This window comes from Ictidomys tridecemlineatus, chromosome 11, assembly GCF_052094955.1.
Source record: "Ictidomys tridecemlineatus isolate mIctTri1 chromosome 11, mIctTri1.hap1, whole genome shotgun sequence".
NCBI lineage: Eukaryota > Metazoa > Chordata > Mammalia > Rodentia > Sciuridae > Ictidomys > Ictidomys tridecemlineatus.
This window is the reverse complement of record NC_135487.1, coordinates 45,015,664-45,031,304: the sequence shown is the minus strand read 5'-3', so window position 1 is coordinate 45,031,304 and position 15,641 is coordinate 45,015,664. Positions and strand designations below refer to the sequence as shown.

The 15,641-nt window shown below is 45.2% G+C and overlaps 1 long non-coding RNA gene across 1 annotated transcript in view; it reads right to left on the bottom strand.

Moving 5' to 3' along the window:
* Window positions 1-13,613, bottom strand: part of LOC144368071 (uncharacterized) — a 40,428-nt gene extending 26,815 nt beyond the window's left edge. The window contains exon 1 of the long non-coding RNA XR_013427817.1: window positions 13,527-13,613. This is a non-coding gene — a long non-coding RNA (uncharacterized LOC144368071). The remainder of the gene's footprint in view (window positions 1-13,526) is intronic.
* Window positions 13,614-15,641: the final 2,028 nt, after the last annotated feature.

The window sequence follows — 15,641 nt, the reverse complement described above, 5'->3', positions numbered from 1 at the left end:
CTTTGTCTCCATTCTAGCAGTTAATATAGGCTTAAGCAAGGCAGACATTTTAATGCCTTAAATCTCTCTCTGACCTTGCAGTGGCTGTCCTTTCACTGAAACACTCTTCACAGGGCCCCATATTCCTCTATGGTCAGACCTTTCTTTTTATTCTTAACTTCAGGAGTCATCTCTTCTGAGAGTCCCACTCTGACTCCCTTACCCAAGGAATACAACCTGATTCCCCCACAAAGGCGTTCTGTATTCCAGGGTCCTTTTTCACTCTTCCCACAACACCTGAAGTTAGCTTATGAATTTATTATCTTGCTTTTTTAAAATTGTCTATCTCCCCTATCCCCTTTTCCAAATAAATCAATAAGCACTATGTGGGCAGGGGTATGCCTGCCTTGCTTAAGCCTATACTAACTACTAAAATGGAGCCTGGCACAGAGGACATGCTCACTTATCACCCGATGAGTGAATCCAGAGGGGAAGGTGTTATGACACCTGCACTGGTTGGCTAATGTCCCTCCCAGCCTCCTGCTCTGATTCATGATCCCTGGATTGCAGGAAACCCGAGACAACCCAGTTTTCTGCCTGGTCATTTTCTAGTGTGAAGTATGATCAAGTTGTCCATTAAACTTACAAGTTTCCTTGAAATTTTCAAAGCTTCTTGAAGAGTAAAAAAAAGAAGTGATTTTGTTGTGTGTAGGAGAAAGCCATCACCTGAGTGAATGTTTCAGTGCTGACCAGGGGACCAGGGCTTCCTGACCACTATGGGTTCTCATTGGACTTTAAACCAGCAGTTCCCAAACCCAAAGCAAGTTATCCCAAAACAGGGTTCCAAGGAGAAACAGAAGGCACATTCACACTGGGTTACTGGGAGATGATCTAATGAAAAGGCCGTTGTCATAGGTGCAAAGGAAACCACGGGGCTTGCGCAATAGGGACCGAATGCCATACCAACCTCAGGAGGCAAGAAGAGGCAGCACCTCCAAGAACCACAAAAAGGTGGGAGGAGCTGCCTGACAAGAGGCTGCCTTCATTAGAGGAAAGGAACAGCAACCCTGAGCTCAGGGAACCAACTCCCCATCCTTCCTTGCCCTCCATCCACCTGCATCTTCTGTTGCTGGCCCCCCCAGGCCAGGCCCTGTTGTTACATTTCTAGAAATGAAGACTGGTATTCCCAGGGGCAGGAGTGATCTAGAGAGGCATGAGAACTTACCAGCACAAGAGTTATAACAGCTAATAACAATTAAATCAGGATTTTGATAAATACGGTCATAGACTACCCCCATCTCCCCTGTATCTGGACTTTTGGAAGTCCTTTGTGGGCTAGCTCATTTGATCATCTCAGGAAGCCCATAGGTAGGCACTATCCAGTCTCACTGGGCAGATTGGGAACGAGGGATTATAGAAGTCAAGTGCTAATTGGTACATGAAGGGGTATAAAATCACGCCAGATAGACAGATCCAGTACTCTTTGTCTACTGGACCACCCCTGTGAACCCACATGAAAACTGTTGAGGTAAATCATTGCTAAAAATGTAGGGGAAACCCAAAGGTGTGGCCCAGGAGAGAAGATAAAACATTTGCATAAGCATTATTTGTGTTCAATGAAGTCAAATACACTCCTTTTAAAACATGTCAGGAGGATCCCAAGTTCAAAGCCAGCCTCAGCAAGCTGAAGGCTTCCCTGGGCAACTTAGCAAGACCCTGTCTCAAAATTATAAATTTAAAAAAAGAAAAAAGGCCTGGGATATAGTACAGTTGGTAAAGCACCCCCAGGTTCAAACTCTAGGACTGCAAAATAAACAAAAAAAAAAAAAAAAGAAAGAAAAGAAAAAGAGGAAAATTAAAGTGCAACCCAAGAAAAGAAAAAAACATAAAAAAGAGAAAGAAAGAGAAAGAGGAAGAGAGAGCCACTTGCACACAGAATACAGGCCAAATGTCTAATTATAGCTGATAAGGTCCCTCATGATCTGTGCCTACCCGACTCATCTTTCCCCATTCCCCTTGTGGCACTGTGTCCCAGCCAAAGTAAACTTTATTTAGCTCTTTAAATAGCCCACAGGTCTTTGCCCAAGTTACCAGTTCAGGCTGGAACACTTTACCACGCCTTCTATTCACCCATCTCAACTCTTTATCTAACAGAGTTCTAGTTTGGGCCTTTCTTTCTTCCTTCCTTCCTTCCTTTGTTCCTTCCTTCCTCTAACAGATTATTGGGCAGCTGGTGTATGCAGGTCCAGTAGTAGGTGTTGCTGATGTAGGTCATCCATGAGGAAACCTTATGTAGGCTGGGGGTTTCCTCCTGTGTATTCTGCAGCAGCCTGGACTTAGGCTATGATAGTCTCTCTTACTCTGTGCTTGAGTACCCTGGTTCTATGACTGTCTCCTCTGTTTGACCAAAAGCTCCACTATGGTAGGGTACTTCTCTCTCTCTGCGTATTAGTTTCCTATTGCTGCTGTAACAAATTACCATGAGTTAGTGGCTTAAAGTCATGTAAAAGTAATGATGTGAGGTTCCAGAGGTAAAAGTCTGACACATCTTGCTGCACTAAAATCAAGGTGCTGGGAGTCTGTATTCTTTTCTGGAGGTTCTGTTTTCTTGTCTTTTTTCCTATTATAGTCTGTTTGTATTCCACTAATGACGGCCCCTTCCTTCATCTTAAAGCCATGCATCACTCCGACATGGACCCTTTGCCTCCCTCTTCCACCTTGGAAGGACGCTTGTGATTATAGTGGGCCCACCCAGGTAAAACCAGAATAATCAGCCATCAGTTGATTAGCAACTTCCGTCTGCCACCTTAGTTCCCTTTTGCCACATGATATCACACACTCACAGGTTCCAGAGATTAGGACATGAGAAATTTGGAGGAGCTTATTCCCACACTATTTATCCCCAAATGCTAGCCTAGGGTAAAATTGAATGTCTGAATGTGCTGACAGGGATGTGTGTATGTGCAACATATAGAATCTCTATGTGCATGCGACATATGCTGGGAGTCGTTTGTGTGGGAGGTGGGGATTCAAGGGAGATACTCTGTCTGATCTCATTAGTGGGGGTCAGATGTATGTATGTGTGTGTTGGGGGTGGGTGGGAAGACCACCTGAAGGGAGATATAGAAACAGAAACTAGACAACTGAGTACTAGTCTCCTGACAATTCAAGTTGTGAAATACTTGGATATTCCCTGTAGGGACACTTTTAAAAATTGTTTTCTTTATTTTTTTTATTTTTAGACTTAGATGACAGTAGAGTGTATTTTGACATATCATACATACATGGAGTATAACTTATTCTAATTAGGATCCCATTTTTGTGGTTGTACGTGATGTGGAATTTCACTGGTTGTGTATTCACACGTGATCCATATGGACCAGTTATGCTTCAGGATCTGTGCTCACATGTGCTCTGTGCTCACATGTGCTGATGACCATGCTCAGAGTGAAGACAGCTTCCTGCCTGGGCCAGAAAGCTCTTCCAGAATGGCCTGCATGAGTCAGCATGCAGCTCAGACACTTTCAGCACTGCCAGCAATGAGGAGAGCAATTGAATTAGTTTCCCAAGATTAACGAGAGGGTGTTACAGTCCTTGATGTAGAATCCTCTATCCTTTTCAAATCCCCAGCCCGTCCCTTACCTAATTTCAAAGATTCAAAACTGGCAGAGCCTTTAGGTCACATCTAGCTTTCCTCCTTCATTTCACAGGTAGCATAGGGCCCAAGGAGTGGGGAGACTTGTGCAGGCTGTAGGATCATGCAGGGCATGGCCCCTTTGCAGTTAAGATCTTTACAAGGTGATGCCTTCTCTGAGGACAAGGATTCTGCATCACATGCTCCTCTAACATCAGGCTTCCTTAGGTCTCTCTGCTCCCCAGTTCCTTATGTTCCTAAGAGATAAAACCCAGAATGGTGCTTTGAGATGCAGTCTCTATTCTTGAGAGAAGTTTCTACTCAGGATCTCTGTTACATTTCCCACATAGGGAGCCAGGCTCGACAATCTAAAATGCTCAAGGAATGTCTTCCACACCTTTCCCTTCAGGTTTAGAACAAAACCAGACCCAAACTGGAGCTACAGGCTCAGTGTCCCTGGCCCTGCCCTGACCTCCTCCATCTCCCCAAGCAAACATTCCTTATTTGTGCATTTGTACAAAAATATCCATGGTCCCCACCAAGGGTAGACTATGCTAGATGTCAGGTACACGGCAGTGGGCACACTGACATAGATTCCCTCCATCAGGGGCTTATTAATTATAGAGCTTCTAGGTTTCATCCAACTCCAGAAATCCACAAGCTGTTTCACTTTTAAAGAGAAACAGAAAGAGTGTAAGCTGCACCATAGTAAGAGGAATGGGAAAGGAGCAAAGAGATCATGAGAGCAAGATAAAGACAGTTGGGAGCACACCAAGACTCAGAAGGAGAACACTGTGGTAAAAGATCTAGAAACACAGGCAGAGACTGGGCTGAAGTCACCCAACCACAAGAACCTCTCTCCATCTGCAATGAATCGCAAGGAAGGAGGGAATCCCAAGAAAGGATCTTGCCTCCAGATGTGCAATCTCTGTGGGTCTCCCTGCCATGTTCGAGAAGAAGGAGGCCAAGACAGAAAGGTTAGACCACAGACTCCATAAAATCTTCCTTGGAAGTTTCATGGTCTCACATGAAGCTCTGAGGAAGGGTTCAAGAGTACACAGTTCGACCTGACCCTAGGGCTGCTCTAAATTCCTCTCCTCCATGGAAATCCTTCTCATTCTCCCTGAGCAGAAGCCTCTCTCTCTGAGAGAAAGCATACCAGATGTCCACACTTGGTCCACAGTTTGTGCAACCTGGTCTAATCAGCTGTGCTTATATTGGTTGTATTGGTGGTGGTCACATGTGCCATGTTGGTCTTGTTAGCCATGGTGGTGACATAGGTAAAGCACAGTCCATATTCTGTAGGTGTTTGTGCCCTTCCTTAATAAGACTTAGACATTAATATAGTCTCATTTTATTCGACTAATGTTTATTGAGCACCTATTATGTGCCAGAAATAGGTGCATGCTGGTACTCCTAACCTTATCCCAGGGCTCACAGAGCCAGCACTCATAACCTTGCACTACAGTCAGAGCAAAGATGCTGATCCCTATTATACAGTCATGGGAGAGTAAGACTCAGAGACAATTGGTAAGACTGAGATCTTCCTGGGCCTCTTTACCTCGAGTACATCCCAGAGTTGTTTTCCCTTGAAATGGGCTCAGTAACATCTCTCAACACCATTTGCAGTCCCTCTCATAAGCCAGACTATTCTAGGTAGAAGGAATATAATAGTGGGGATAACTCAAACCCTGCCCACTAGAGACTCCGTCCAGGTAGGGGTGTGGGGTGGAAGAGGAGGAGTGAGTGGGTATAAGTACTTTGAAAAGATGTCTACGTACTGCTTCAGGAATTCTGACAAGGAGCAACAGATTCCACTGAGGGGGATTTGGGGAGGTCTCACAGAGGGGCTAATACGTGAATCAAATCAGGCTTTTATGGATCAGCAGATGTGTGCCAGCTGGAGAAAGGGCAGAAGAGCAGCCCCAGTCGGCGAAGCCCATCAAGCATGGAAGAGTGAGATGTGTGTTTGGGGAGTAGCCAGCCATGTGGGTGGGCGAGCAGCCCTGGACGCAGAGTGGTAGAAAACCTGGAACTGCCTTAGGGAGGGCACCGAGAACCTGCTCGAGGGCGTGACCAGTCTGCATGGATGATGGGGAAGGGGCACAGGCGGTTTCTAAGCAGGAAAGTAATGATCCCTGTGGGGTTAAAAAAGTTCCCACAGCTTGGGAGGTGACTGGAGGGAGGAGATTTGCAGGGAGGCCAACCAGGAGGCGGGAGCATTGGTTTTGGTGAAAAGCAATGAGTTTACACGAGTCAAATGGCTACGGGAAAAGAGTTGACAAATTCCATATCTGAGATATGGGGCAGGTAGAATGGACAGGGCCCAAGGCCTGATGAGACAAGGGAGCTGAAATTTGGACACCTAGTGCCTCCTGCAAGAACTTTTAGTGATTAATGGTGTCTCTCATCCAAGTGGGGATTTGAGAACAGGACAGAGTGGGAAGAAGAGAAAAAAAATATTGCATTTTGGACAGGGGATGGTTAAGGTTCCTTCTGGTTATCAAGTAAGATGCTAAGGGGCAGGTTCAGAACTTCAAAATAGGTCAACCTAGAAATGTGGAGCTGAGCTCCTAGAGCCACAGACTGTAAATGCCCCAAGAGACACAGGAAGAGGTTGTATAACAAACCACTGTGGCACTTAAAGCCATGTAAGAGGAGAGAATCAAACAGCATCCCCTCCTTCTGAGCCTCAATGGCTCTCAGAGCCCAGGGTTTCTATTATGAGAAACATTCTTCCATCTTCAAACTGAACATGTGAATATCAAGAGGAGGCGCACACCTTCTAGTTAGCATAAACTATTATTTGCCCCATAATGCAAGATTTGCTAGTATACGCTAGCTAGCCTTAGATGTTTTAAATCTGCATTTGCTTAAAATGCACCAAATATCCGTCTGTGCTCAGAGGCAGAAAGATCCCAAGCAAAATGAAGCTTTGGGGACAGGCTGTTGTTGAACCTTGGAAACACTATGCTGTCAAAGGTCCCCAGCATGGGATAAGCAGATTTTCCACCATTACCAATTTACATTTTTTTTTTCTTCCAGCCATCCAAAGGGGTGTTTCCGAGTTTTCCAATTTCCTTCTGGCAGGTTACACAATCAGAAAAGGCAACATGGCCCCCGGTCACCAAGGCTCCCATGTGCCCAGGAGAAAATGTTTACGGTACCAGTTAGCCTGAAGCAAATCCACTGTCAGCGTTTTTCCTAAACCTCGGAGAAAGAAGAAGAAACAAAAGCTGTTGAAATGTGAAAATAATTAGAGAAGAGACTTTCCCAGGGAACAAACATGGCCCACGCTGTACAGAGGGAAGAACAAACAAACTTTGGAGGAGATTATGGAGCTGTAAAATCCTTGTTTATTTCTGCAGAAAGAAATAAAGTTGGAGAGAAGCCACGGGGTCTGCAAAATAATAAATCACGTGCTGGGGGTGGGAAGGAGGAGCTGGCCTATAAATTCAGAGACGAAAACAAAGCAGCATTCCAGCCCGTCCCTGGTGGCGTGTGAACCTGCACCACCGTTTGATTTCTGAAGCGATCTGGCTCCTTCCCTGTGTCGCTGGGCGTTCCTCAATGTGGTCGCCCCCGTCAGGAAAGCATTTGGTTTGGGTTAAGGTTTCTGAAAGGACCTCTTAGCGTTGCTTGGTTTTCAAAAAGCAAGAGGGGAAAACATCCAACCCTTGTTCCTTCTTCTTCTCAAGCTGAACTTTGCAGAAGAGTTTCTGCACCGACAGAAACCACAAGGACTCAGTGAGGTGAGGCCAGGGCCGGCCCAGGAAGGCCAGGAGGAAATTCCCAGAGCCCGGTGCCCTTGGAAAGGGGAGCTCCCTAGTCTCTTCCCGCTTGCCCAGAGCTTTGGGTAAATTTGCCTGTGAAAGGTCACAACTGAACTGCTCTCTTGGTTGAGGGATTTTTCAGGGCTAACACCTCAGGTTTCTGAGGGAGAGAGATCCCGTTTCCTGAGAAGACTCAGGCTATCAGCATGGACAGCAGCTAGAACCTTGGCCTTAAAAAGTGGGCTGAAGGGTGAGCCTCACTGCAGCTTTCACACTGGGTGAATAGCCCAGGGGCATCCCCTGCCCCAGACTTTCTGACCTTTCTCCCACTAATTTTAAATGGAAGTAAAAGTAAAAGGGCATTTAATTCACTGAATACTGACTCCCTACTATGTGCCAGGTGTGCTAAGCCACTTCCGTGCACCATCTTGTTATTTCATAAGACAAATGTCATTATAGCTTTCTAGTATAGTTTCCTAGTACAGATGAGGAAACCGAGGCTCAGATTTTTACAGGATCAGCCCAATATCGCACAGCCAATAAATGGTGGCAGTAGGCTGCAGACTAAGATCTGTCTCCACCTGCATTTCTCTGAACTCTAAGCTCTGCAGTTTCAGTAACTCGAGCTTTGTGCCTACAGAAGCTAAATGGGAAGTGCTTTGCCCGAGCAGAATCAGCCAAATGTTCAAAGAATCAGGATAAGCACTCAGAGCTTTCGACAGTTCTCAAAAGATTATTTCAAGCACCTATGTTAGTTCCATACCTCATCCTTATTTCTTTATTTCTGCCTTTTCTTTCCCTCACTTGCTAACTTAGTTCCCTATTTATACTGTAACTAATTATTATAAGCTTGTAGGCTACCAATACCACACATTTATTTTCTTCTAGTTCAGAAGACCAGAGGTCCAAAATCAGTATCACTGGGCTGGATCCACAATGTTGGAGAGCTGCTCGCCCCATGGAGGCTCACGGGAGACTCTAGCCTCACCTTCTCCAGCATCTTGCACTATTGTCATTATATATCTTGGCTCATGGCCCCTTTTTCCATCTTCATAAGCAGCAGCAGAGCATCTTTTCACTCTCATTTTGCTTTCTGCTTTCTTCCAACCCATGGCCTTCTTCTCCTCTGGATTAGTCAAATCTCCCTCTCTGCTTCCATTCACACACTGCCTTCTCTTATGTCTGTGTCAGGTCTCTCGATACTTTTATTTCATCCTTAATGCTTGGATTGTATTTAGGACCCATCTGTATCATCCAAAATAATACCCCCAACTCAGGATTCTTAACTTGATCAGATCTTTTTCATGTAAGGTAATATTCACAGCCCCCAGCGGTAGATTCTAGTATCTTTAGGGGACATTTTTCTGCCTGTCAGACCTGCTTTCCCCATGAAAGTTGCACTTTGCATTATGTTTCCAGGAGTGGAAGTAGAATTCAGTTTGGTAGTCCACATCCTCTTGCTATGAGCACTCTCCTGTCACCTATTTCTTTGCTGTTGTCCAATTTGGTGTGCCAGGTGTCCATTAGAGTCCTGTCCTTGGTGTTCTCCCTTACAAACAGTTGCTATGAGAAAGTTATAAGGCAGTGCCTGGTCTACAGTAAAGTACAAGGAATTAAACTCAAGAGAAGGTGAAATTCAGAAAACAAAGGGATCCAGCGGATTCAGAGAGGTCACAAAAACTTCTTGCAGGGACTGCTGCCTATTTTAATCCAGTTTTGAACATTAGATTTGTGAGAAGTAGAGGGAGCTATGGTGTTGAGCAGCTTGCATAGGCTGGCTCAGCCTTAAATAACTGCCACCTCATTTTCTTTCCATCAGCACCCAGTGTGGTGGGTGTTATATGTTTACAGATGAGGAAACTGAGGCTTGATCAGAGAGATCATGTCCCTTGCTCATTTGTAGGTGGCGGAGCTGAGACTGAACCTTGGGCTTCCAATTACAGCTTCTACACCCCAGCATCCTTGACCTGTAACCTTGGCCTTAGGCTAAGAAATGGTAGCAGAAGGGTGGTGTCCAGTGGGCATAGGAAAGAAGATAGATGCTCAGATTGCAATAAACAGAGGAATAGAAGCCATCTGGCATGAACAGTCAGACTAGCAGAGATTGTACACTGGTGGCCCACAAACTCTATCAGACCTGAAGATATATATTTAGAGGAGTTTACCCAAGGTTTAAAGAATATCCAAAACTAATCCCTCCTGGTAAATGCAAAAAAATAGCTATCAGCATGGGGAAAGAGGTAGATTTTCATTCCTGCCTGACAAAGGTCAGGTGGCATTAGATTGGACAGGAGCTCACTGCCACTATCAGGCATTAATCTCCTGACTTTGACATTCATGTGAGTTGGAGACTCCTGATAAACTATATGTCTTAGCATCCAGCCACCCATTTTGAGAAACAAAATCAGATATCTTCTACTTTCAATGTTTCTAAATAAAACGCCACTGTGTTGACTGAGGACCAATCAGAGGTACCACGTGTTTCCAGCCACACCTGCTACAGATCTCTCAGAGGCCATTTCTTGGGCATCACTGACACAAAGCTATTTTAGACTAAGGTTAACCCTTGCCAAACATGTATGACCTTATTGCAAAGCATTTTCATATTCCTTAGTCCTTTTTGTCCTCAGAAAAATGCTAGGAGTTAAAGAATAATGATAAAGTCTCCAAAGGGTTGTTGTTAAGAAGAAATAAAAACACAAGGGTGAGGAGCAAAAATGCTCCTGTTGTTGTTAGAGTGTGACCGGGTTTTGCAGAAATTGAAGGCAGAGGCATCGATATTGCTTCCTGTTGCTGATGGACCTGAACAGGAAGTCTGAAGCACATAGAGGGGGACCAGGAATCATGGATGGGCAGCTCTAGCAGCTCCTAGTTCCAGAGGCTCTGGAACCCATTTCACCCAAACACATCAAAATAAATAAAATAATAATAATAATAAAAAGTCAAAGACCACATGTTCAAACCTCCCATTGGTTTTGCCTTTCCTTTCCCCACATACTGTCTCTGGGAAGAGCTGTCTCAGCCATTGCCCTGCCAAGGAAACAGGGTGGTTCCCCTGACCACTGGCCTCCACTCTGTGCCTTTTCCTAAGCTTTGGTGCATAAGCCCACAAGTGATCTTAGAAAATTATAAAATGCTGTTCTATAAATATACTCTTCTGCTTTCTGCTGTGGGTCTTGACGGGATGAGCTTCCTGTTCTTTTGAACTCTTTATGGGCAAAGTTTCCTTCCACAGAAGAACTGCATGTGATGAAGTGAGGGATATTCTGGAGAATCACCCATCATTGTGTTTTTCACTGGTGCAGGAATGGCAAAGTTCCAAATTTAAAGACCCACCACTCCACAGCAACATGCATGCATGCCCTCCCTGGAAGACCCCATCTCCACTTGCCCTAGAGATTCTATTATTGGTGCCCTTACTGATATCTCAGAGCCAGACAAATTAAGAATTTGTAAGGATTTACTTGGTGACCCAGAGAAGCAGACAGAGGATGGGTTTCGGAACCAAGAGACCTGGATTTGAATTTTGACTTTGCTTCTGATTAGCTGTGTGACCTGGACAAGAGACCCACATAGCCTCGTGCAAGTTACTTAGCATCTATCTGCCTGCCTCTGTTTCTTTCTCTTGAAAATGAATATACATAGTCTATAATTTATGGAGCTCTAGTAAGAATTATCTGAAAAATGCATCCAACGCTCTAAGCACACAGTAGGTGTTCAAGAAGTGGTCATTGTCACCAGATCATAAGTTCTCAACATGACTAGTTATCAGTAAGGTGAAAAAGGCTCACCTCACTGTGACTCGAAAGTAGATTTAATGAAGGGAAAATTTACAGGGATGGAGCAGGGATAAGGGAACCACTAAGGGTGCACCCGATAACTGCAGCAGTGGGAACCCACCACTTCTGCACCTAAGGAGACAAGAGGTGTGACTGATCTCAGTCAGCGGTGGAGCTGTGGAAACAGGCCACAGGCAGGAGCTGGGTGGCAGAGGAACAGTGACACATGCTGGCTCAGAAGCACAGGGAGCAGTGAGGAAATCCCCAAGCTCTCTTTCCTCCCCTTCTTTAGTGTCTTGCTGATGCCCACCAGGTCAAGCCCAGCAGACAGAGGCCGGGGACTTCCCCTGATTCAGTCATGGGACAAACCCTCCCTGTGGCACAGTGCAGACCAGAAGAACAGATCTGAGTGGGATTGGGGTACAAATGGAGAAATGGCTGCCCAGTCAGAGAGAATTCCATTTGGGCTCATACTAGTCCACCATATGCAAAAATCCTACAGTGGTCATTGCAACCTCATCACTCCCCCTCCCCTACATTAGTTCCCCAGTAATAAATGCCCCCAATCCTGTCCCAGGGCTTCTCTCCAGATTCACCTTATGCTTCCCCTCTCCTTCTGTCTCTGGAACTCATGTGTCCTGCCTTGCTTCTCTGCTTCCCAGTTGAGTCCACTGGAAACTTTGATTGGTGAAAATGTGACTGGTCAAAGTCCTTGCTCATCCTTTCTCTGTTTGGCTAAGTTCCTGACATCTTCCAATACTAGGCCTGGGCATCATCTGCTCTGAGAAACATACCTGATCCGTACTCCTCTGTGTTCCCATTCACAGGAAGCAGAGTGTCACAAACAAGACTCTGGAGCCAGACTGCCTTGCTTGCAATTCCTGCCTGCCATGTTTCCTGCTGCCGTGTGCCCCTACCACACTGTGCTTTCTGTGCCTCAGAACCATCATCTGTAAAATGGGCTGTTAATAGTACCTACCTCAAAGGACTTTCCTAAGGGTTGAACAAGCAGGGTAATGGTGGTGCACTCCTGTAATCCCAGCAGCTCTGGAGGCTGAGGCAGGAGGATTGCAAGTTCAAAGCCAGCCTCAGCAAAAGCAAGGTGCTAAGCAGCTCATTGAGACCCTGTCTCTAAATAAAATACAAATTTGGGCTGGGGATGTGGCTCAGTGGTCTAATGCCCCTGAGTTCAATCCCTGGTACCTCCCTGCCACCCTCAAAGGCAATGCCTTACATATAATATGAATGTGGAAGTAATAAATAATGGACAATTTATTTTATTTTTATTATCAGTATGCACCATAGAATGTAAAACAGTATAGTATAATTCAAAGTTTATTTCATCCTACCATTGATTCAGTGAACAATTCAAGGATGGGCTCTACATGCATATTCCCAATGCCTGACATAGTATTTGGCATTCACTAGGTGCTCAATAAATGATCAATGGGTGAATGAACAAGTGATATGAGGACTTAAGTCTTTGGAATCTGGGTTTTCATGTGACACATACCATAGGCCTTTTCTCAAGAAGTTAGGTCCAAAAAATTCAAAACCCTCCAGAGCAAGAAGGGAGCCACCCAGCAGGGAGATTCTCCTATAGGCCTCATCCGGGTGGGTCCCTGCCCCGAACAACCAGCCAGTTTCTAATCTAATTATGTGCTAAAAGAAACAGATCCTCCACCCTTCACACTTCCTCCTCCCACGTTAGAAACCAAGAGTAATGAGGTGTATTTGTGCCAGAGCCCCAGCCATCTCTGGGGAAGACACACTCCCCCCACACCCTTCCCACCCTCGCCCAAGCAAGATCACCATCAGGACCGTGCATGCATGGAGGCCCTGATTGGAGAACCTCGTGGGTGCTGGCAGGCTCCAAGGACAGATGGAGTCCTAGTACTGGTGTATGCTTGAGGAGGGGACTCGCAGAGGCTCTGCTCAGCCCGCAGCAGCTGGGACACCTTTCAGGGCTTCCGGGACCCTCCCTCCTTCCACTCACTCCTACGTGTCCTCCCATCATGTCCCAGCATCTCCATTAAAAATAAAATGCACAGTCCTGCATGGCCTGCTTGCTGGCTGCCCTTCAGCCCTCATTCCCTCCTCCTGCTCTCACCCACCCCTGCAGGCAGGCAGGCCCCACGGCTGTTTTTTGAGAAGCTATTTCCTTGCTATTTCCTTGATCAGAAGACTCTGGCTTCAGGCATCCTTGCTTCTATCCTCCCCATCCACTTATTATCTCTTCAATGTAACAGACAACTATTTTTTAAAAAAAATTATATATATATATATATATATATATATATATATATATATATATATTTCACTATGGTAGCATAAGCATTACATAAAATTCAGGATTTTTACCCATGTTGAAGAGTCCAACGCCACTGGCATGAACTGCATCCACGTTTTGTAAATGATCGCCACCGTCCATCCACAGAGCTCTTTTCATCTTGCAAAACTGAAACTTCTAACCCATTCAACAGTAATTTTCCATTTCCTCTTCCCTCCAGTCCCTGGCAACCATCATTCTACTTTCTGTTTCTATAAATTCTGTTAGTCTAGGTCCTTCCCAGGAGTGGAATCATTCAATATGAAATATGGCTTTATTTCACTTAACCATAACGTTCCATGGATGTACCCCATGGTTCATCCATGTTGTATCACATGACAGATTACTTTTTAAAGGCCAAAAAATACTCCCTTATGTGTTGATGGCACATTTTATTTATCTAGGTAACTTGATGACTTTTGAGTTGCTTCCACCTCTCAGCTAATGGTGAATAAGGCTGCTGTGAACCCGGGTGTGGAAATATCCATTCAAGTGCCTGCTCTCATTTCTTTTGGATATACATCCATACCTCCATAAGTGGAATTGCTGGATCATAGGGCAATTCTGTACTCTTTGAGGAATTGCCATTCCATTTGCACAGTGACTACATTATTCTGCATCCTCATCAGCAATGTGCAAGAGTTATGACTCTCCACATCCTCATCAGCACTTGTTAATTTCTATCTCCTTCCCTCCCTCTGCCCTTCCTTACTTCCTTCCCCTTCTCTGATGGTGGCCACTCTAGTGGACATGATATGGTATCTCACTGTGGTTTAACAGACCATTTTGGAGTGCCCACTATGATCTGAGCCTAAACTGAATGATTGTCACGGCATGCAAATAGAATCCAGTCCCTGACTGCCAAGAGGGGAGGCAGCAGCAAGATAAACCTGCAGTGAACTATATATGGAACTAAGCCCTTGCTGATATTATCTCATTTAATCCTGTCTTCCAAAAGAGAGCATGATTACCCCCAGGAAACCAAGATTTTAGGGAAGAAACCAAGACTCACCGAAGTCCAGTGACTTGCCTCCTCATTATAGAGCTAATACATGTGACCAAATAGAAAACACATGTTTTGAGTCTTAAAAGCCTATACTCTTTTCTCTGTGACTATTGTTCTCAGATTTAAAAAAAAAATTAACTGAGCAGAAAAATATATAAATAACTTTGAGGCACCCACAGAGAATTGCCAATTTTTTATTTGGTAAAATAAGAACTCTGGAAAGCAACTGATTTAACATCTAATGTCACTATCTCTGCATCAAAAGAAATTTTAGGCACATACCCCTTTGGAAAACACACACAATCAAGGAAAGTTTGTGCAACTTAATAGACTGAGCTCCATGACAGCCCCTGTCCACACTCGCCTGCCCCAGCATTGAGGATTGTGTCCTAAACCACGGCGAGTCCTTGACTGTTAGATGTCAGGCGATCCAGCCTCGCAGGTCCTCTGCTCCGTGCTGTGAGAGACACCAGGTTGAGCACTGCCTTCAGAACTGCAGGCGGAAATGTAGACATGCTCACAGCCAGGAGAATCCGGTGCCTTGCAGCTCAGCCAGCCTACTCTGCAAGTGACAAGGAAGTAGGAAATGTCACCAAATCCGGCCCTTTCTGCAGCTTTCATGACCCCACTTGAGCTTCTCTCCTTCTCTCCCACCACCAGCTCAGGGCCCATTTTCCAGAGGGAGTTAAAGACTTCCATACAACAAAAGCCACCATGAACCAAGGGGAAAGATAAGGCCTGCCTGGGGCGGGTAATTGCCAAACAGAACACAAAACAAAGGTTTGCATTAAGAATATAGAAAGATTCAGCAAGAAAATCAGTAAGGAAAAAGAGGCCAGATAAGAATGTCACTCTACCTCTCTACCTCCATTCTTGCCTGGGTCTACACTGCTGCCCACACCACAGAGCAATCACTCCAAAGTAGAGCAGGCTGTGGTTTGTTCACACGCTAATCAGCTCAGTATTTGGGACCGGACTTCAAAGTTTTCCTGCCAGCAGTACCTAACTACTGAGCCCTTTTTTCTTTTCTTTTTTTAGTTTTGAGACAGGGCCTTGCTAAGTTGCTGAGGCTGGCTTTGAACTTGTGAGCCACTGGAATTACAATGGTGCAGCACTGTGCCCGGCTCAATTTCTCTACCTA